We start from the raw sequence: 6,479 nt of genomic DNA, 5'->3' as shown, positions 1-6,479 counted from the left end.
CTGGGTTCAGAGTAGGGCACAATCCTTTGTGCCTTCTCCAAGCCCAACCAAGAGGGAATTAAATGTGGGAAATCAAAACAAATAGTTTAATGTTGCTGTTTTTTTATCTGCACTTGCAGTGTGATCCTGCCCTGTGCTGGAAAAGGAAGTAGGAGAAGGAAGGAGCTAGGCACGACTGTCTTAAATGTGCAAGGGTGGGTCACAATAAGCCGTGAGCTATTGGTGATGTTCTGGACTGCACACAAAATCAGAAAATGTTTAGTTTTTTTTTTCCCCATTTGTTCTGGGCAGATCAATGACCGAAGTTCAAGAAAAATGCAGTGGTGTTGGTCTGTTGCAGCCCCACCAGGGCCTACAGGCTTGGGTCAGCCCTGCCGGATTCAGTGTCCCATGGAGGAGCTATGAGGCTTAGTACTATAACGTCTTTGGTTGGAAACTGTTAAACAGCTATTACAGGAGGGTTGTTAGTGCTCATTTTAAAATTTGGGATGTATCTGTTTCTCATGCAGCCAAAAAGCTCAGTGTCATTTAATTGCTAAAGGTCTCGTCTTTTCCTAAATAAGCAATTTATAGGAGGGTCTGAAGGGAAAGCATCCACTCATGGCAATGGCTTTGCCCATGGCAACAACCACAGAATTCATTTTCTTTTTGGAATACAGAAATCGCGTATGCAAACGTCAGGTTGGGATGTGGCGATGAAAGGTCTTCCAGGGCCCCTGCTTAAAGCCCAAACCCTTGTTCCTGCAGTGGTTTGTGTTTGGGAGCACTTTGGCTTCCACCCGACCCCTGCAATTTGCTGCATGTGAGGCTGGCCCGTCGCCCCATGCTTCCTCCTGCAGAGGCGGGTGAGCATGCCATGCCGCGGGCACTGCAGCCTGCTCCTTCCCTCCAGCATGGGGCAAGTTTTCAGCTGACAGGGCAGAGCTAGGAAGGACCCCTGTAATTCATGCGTGACCTTGTTGTTTTAGCTGCTGCCTTACAGTATGTAATAACGTCGGTTTAAATACATGTTATGACGGCGATGCGTATGCAGAGGAATTGCTGCAACGCGGTGCTTGCTCTGAAATCACCTGTAAAGGTGGCGAATGATTTTCTAGATGCAAGGGGGAAGGCATGGGTGCTGGATGGGGCAGCAGAACCCTAGGGCATCTGGCCTTAGGCGGGCTCGGCTGTAGTTTTGGGGCACCAGCTGGTAGGAGGGCATTTGTCTACTCCCCCAGGCAGGTCTCGGCAGGGGCTTGGAGGTGTCGTGCTGGTTCCCAGCTGGGATGCAGCCAGGTCGCACTGTGGAGCTGACTGGGTGTCTCCTTAAGCAGGAAAATGAGGAGAAATAACACAGGGCTTTTTTCTGCTTGTACAGAAGGGTTGAAAAGATGTTGTGCTGCAGTGATTCAGTGGGGAAAGGATAAATCCCTCACATACACCTACGCACCACCACGAGCAAGAACTCTGTGGGCAGAGAAGGAGCAGAACACGCAACATGAATTTCCTTGAGTTGATGGGGAAGGCCAGCTTTCCAGAGCCCGTCCTCTGGCGGCTCTGCTCTCGCCCTGCCCGGCCAAGTAGCTCGGGAGCAGATGGGTGATGGGGGACACCCCAAGCAGCCCTGACACGGGGGGAAAGCCCCAAGATGGGGCTGCTCACCCTGCCCTGACTGCTTGCACCTGGAGGCTTCACCCTGGTGAAGGGCGAGCCCTCTTCTTGCATGGTTTTGGGCTGTGGCTCCTATCCAGGGAGCCTCTGGTCCCCATGTAGGTCATGGTGGAGGTGGCTCCCACTGTGGAAAACCTTGGGAAGCCCCAGCATGGGCTGCTGCCAAGTGCTTGAGTCAGCAGTGCCCCAGACAGCTGCTTTCCCCCCCAAAAAACACCCCGATCTGTGATGCTAGTGGCTCCTTCTTTGTGTGAGTCCACCAAGCACCTCGTGCGAAGAACAAGGCTGTCATTTGAGATGCTGAAAGGTCTGGTCGTCTCTTTTGCATACTTCAGGAAATACTCAGAGGGCTTTTGTGGGGTGTTTGTCTGAGAAGCTCACCATCTGCTGCGGCAGCTCGTGCGGCAGGCACCGCGCAGAGCTCGGCGCACATGTGGGTGCCCGCAGCAGCCCCTGCAGCAAGGGTAGCCGCTGCTGGTTGGGGTGGCTTCACTTCACACTGCGAGAGTTCAGAGTCAATGGTGTTTGCTCTCTTAAATATTTTATGTTGCCACTTAGTAAATTTGCATCCCAACTATGTCTTTAAAATGCATATGTATGCAGTTAATTTCTTAATGCCCTGGGGATTTCAGACAGCTTCGTTCTCAGAGCTATTTAGAAAATTATTTAATCACCTTGGAAAATCCAATGTAGCCAAAAATCTTATGTTTACTTATTATTCGGTTGTATATTGGCGGTGTGAAATATAGCAGTGCTGGGTTGTAAAACTGCACATAAGTCTCTGCTGAAATCCAGTGCCAACATAAGAAGAAAACCCATTTAACTCTTCACACACTGACACAAATGTGAATTATTATTTTTCATCGCACGAGTGGGCAGGAATTTCCGAGGTTTCTGCACAGCCTCACAACCCAGCAAATGCACGGTAAATCATCGGTGACACACCGAATTAGGATGCGATCATATTTACGCATTTTGAAACCCTGTAATGACTCATCTCTGTGCCATTAGGAGCTCGCACTCGGTAAATTGGTGTTTGACTGCTTAAATGGGGCTGTGTTAAACGCCCACGGGATCCTGGGCAAGATAGCCCTTCCTGCTGCTGCTGCTGCACACAAATGTTCGTGTTTCACACAGAGCTTTTAAAATAACTCCCCTCGGTGCTTCGTGAGACCCCATGTACCGACTGCAGCTTCGGCCGGCAGCCACGGCATCGCTCTCGCTCATTCAGGAGCTTTTACTTTTCTACGATGCATAAACCTGTCTGAGCAGAAGCTCTCTCCTTTCTCCCTTACCTGGCTCAGGTCCAGTCCTTGCAGTGTGCGCCTGGTTATTACTTCAGCATCCAACGTGCTTTCCTTCAGATTCACATCTTTTGCACGTACTGGCCCACTCACGCGTTAGAGCCACACCGTCTTTTTTTCCTTCTTTTGCTTTTTGCTCAGTGAAGTGGTGATCTCTGGTATAACAGCAGGTGATTTAAACACGAGATAGGGAAGATTTTATGTTAGGGCTTGAAATCAGGTTTAAATCGTGTCCCTATTCAAACAACTTGAGGTGTGATCCCTCCGAAGGTTGCACCTGCCTTGCTGGTTTTACTGGGAGCGTTTTGGTTGCTCTCTCTGAGCTCTGTAGGTATTTCAGCCCTGCATTTATTTGTTTTCCAGCTATTTCCATGCATCTGGTGGAATTCAAAGAGGTTTGACATGACCTCCACAGCAGAGATGCTGTTCCAGTGCCAGAGCCTGCGGAACAGGTGGTGAGCCTGCGCTGAGTGCAGGGAGGGAGAAAAAAAACTGCAAACCAAAGTGAAAGGCTTTTAATTAAAACAGAAAGATTAGATCAACAAAGGTATTACAACAGGTGGTTAAATCCTATGGCTTTGTTCTCCGGTTCTGATGCATGTGGAGAAACTTTCCAGGAGGCAAAGGAGGAACCCTGAATGTGTGGCGTGGAAAGCAGGCTAGCGTGTACGAGTCCACACGGCACAACCAGCACTTGCTATTTGTGGGCAGAAAGTGCAGACATGCAAAGGGACGGCTTCCATTTGCAGGCCCTTCTTGATGGTGTCAAAGGTTCTCATGGCCATGGCATGGAGGGAGGCCATTTTGTTTTGCTGCTTGCTGCATCTGGGCGAGGGGCTGGGGGTGCTTATGTGCACCTGGGGGCTGCTTTTCTCACCAAACTGTCCCCTGAATTTGGGCACAGCCACCCACCTCTCGGTGCTTTTATCCATGTTTCTCAAATTACTGTAAAAACTGCTTCTTGTTTGCCCTCCTGTTAGAGCTGGTGCAGGTAAGCAGGCAGGCCCTGAAGGAGTAATGCTTCTTCCAAGTGCAGGCTCACGGCTTCCAGCACCTCCCCGCTCGGCACCGTGCACCCTTTTCCACCCCATGAGGAGGATGTTCCTGCCCAGCCCGGGGCTGCCTCCTGGGGGAGGACAGATGGTCCCCGGTGAATGCGTGGGACTGGGAACTGGGCGCTCCGCATCCTTTTCCCGGCTCCATCGGAAAGTGCTATGCGGCACCACCTACTTCTTTGCCCACGTTCCCTCCTCCTCCTTCCCTCTCGCTCGCCGCTTTCTCCAGACCTTTCCCCTCACTGTTTGAGCGCTTTTCCACACCAGCACTTCTCGCAGCAACAGGAGCCTCCCATCACGCTGTCGCCGGCACTGGGCTTCTCTTCCCTTGCCCTGCTGCACCAGTGGGTTTTCTGCCAAACAAAGCCCTCAGCGCTGGGTGCTGCTTTTCCTGCCTTCAAACTGTATGTCCTCGGGTTTTCGTTTTGCTGCAGCAGCCTGCTGCTTCAGGGTGGTGTCTTCCCTTTCCTTTTCCAGCTGGAAGGCGCTGTTCAGTGGGCTGAGCCCTGTCCTTAAGGTCCTGCTCGGCTGGCTCCCCCCCGGGCCCACACGGGGGTCAAACCACCATGGTCTTCTCCATGTGTCTGCCCAGAGGGGCTGGCAGCTCCCAAAGCGAGGGAGCCCTGCGGGAGGACACCCCGTGGCATTACCTCAGGGCCCCGCTCCCCCGGCATTGCCATTAGCTCCAGACGAGGGAAAGGCCACGTGTTCTGGTGGTCCCAGCTGCGCCAGCGGGGCTGTGAGTTCTTTGAAGGGGAAGATTCAAATTTGGTGTTTCTAGGGCGGAGAGGCCATCTAAATTTAACACAAACAAGGTTTGATTCAGTCCAGGTGTCACCTCTGACAGGGCCACCACCTCTGGTGAGGCCACCACCTCTGGTGAGGCCACCACTTCTGACAGGGCCACCGCCTCTGACAGGTCCACCAGGTGAGCAGCAGCTGGGGGCGGGGATGAGGGAGCAGGACAGTCCAGCAGGATACAGGCCTGTCAGTCGGGCCCAGAGCACACACCTGCAGGCTTGGGTTTTCCAGGAGGGCCCTGAGGGTGGGATGAGCGCTGTGGGGCTGGATGCTGCCTCCAGGAGGCTTGTGAGATCCCAGCATGGCTAAAGGTGAGGCGGGAGCAGGACGCATCTACTTTTATAACCCCTAACATGTCATGCATGTAAATGAGGTGCCTGGAGTATTCCCACCACCATCAGCAGGATTTTTATCTGGCTGCAGGAGAGGGAGCTGGGTAAGGACCTTGTCTTACCAAATAATCCTGCAAGAGGGGAGGATGCAAGAATTAATTAAATTAAGTCTTATTTAATACTTGGCTTAGAGTTAGCATGATAATAAAAGAGAAGAAAATGTTTCCTTGTTGTAACGCGGTACAGCGTTAATTAAAAAAAAGCCTGAAATTGTTGTGATGCCAAGTTTCATGAATATCCAGCTGCTGTGCTTTACGTCTCCCAGAAGACTGAAGCTGTCCTTTAAAACAGGACTAACTCTGTGTGAGTGAAAGCAGCAATGAGGGCTGAGGGGTGTCAAACATGACAGGAAGCACAGCTGCTCTGTGGTAGGGGGCAGGAGAAAAGAAAATACAACCCTGTGGTCCTTTGAGCCTCTCCTGCGGCCACCGCCTCCTCCAGCAAGAAGTGATGCTGCACCCATGGGGCTTTTCCCTTCCACAGCCAGAGGAAGAGATGAGGGCAAAAACAAGGGGCTGTCGCTTCGTCCCTGAACTCATCATCTTCTGTGACATCAAGGATTCTGAAATTTCTTTTGGCATTTTTGGAACTTGATTTTGCACAATACTTTATAACAAAATATTTTGATGTTTCAATCAAATATTATTTTTATATTTCAGTATATAAACGTGTCATAAATTTAAGGAAAAATCTTAGGTTATCTATCTTCAGACCTCCTTGATAAAATTGAAACATGCCTTTAAAATATTCTGATTTCATTAAATGTGCTTTTTTTTTTTTTTTTCCCAATGGAGAGCTGCTGGCTCAGAAAGAATTCAGGATATTCTTGTGATAACAATTCCAAAATAAATTAGGCTTCACCAGCAGTCATTTGAAGATGACATTTTGGAAAATGAGTAAGAGACAGAGGTATAAAGCTCATCAAATTTCAGGATTCTTCTGAAATTTCACATAGGAAAATAATTTATACAAGCTGAACTGGAGCAAAACCAAATATTTTCAGTTTCTATAAGCTGGAGTTTTGGAAAAAAAGTCTACTTCTTAGGATTTTTGAGGAATAATTTGTTTGGGTATTTCAGGATTTCTTTAACATATAGGGATGTTTTGCCACTGCAGTGCTTCACATCATACCTGTGGAGGCAATGCCATGTGCCTTATAACTACGAACACATCGTGACATGATATAAGGGTTTAAACAATTTTTATTTTTATTTTTAATTAAGAGCAGTTTGCACTTGATACTGATTAAACGGCCTTCCCTTTGTGTCTAGATC

This window comes from Cygnus atratus, chromosome 6 (genome assembly GCF_013377495.2).
Source record: "Cygnus atratus isolate AKBS03 ecotype Queensland, Australia chromosome 6, CAtr_DNAZoo_HiC_assembly, whole genome shotgun sequence".
Classification (NCBI taxonomy): domain Eukaryota; kingdom Metazoa; phylum Chordata; class Aves; order Anseriformes; family Anatidae; genus Cygnus; species Cygnus atratus.
Note: the sequence above shows the minus strand (reverse complement) of the source record.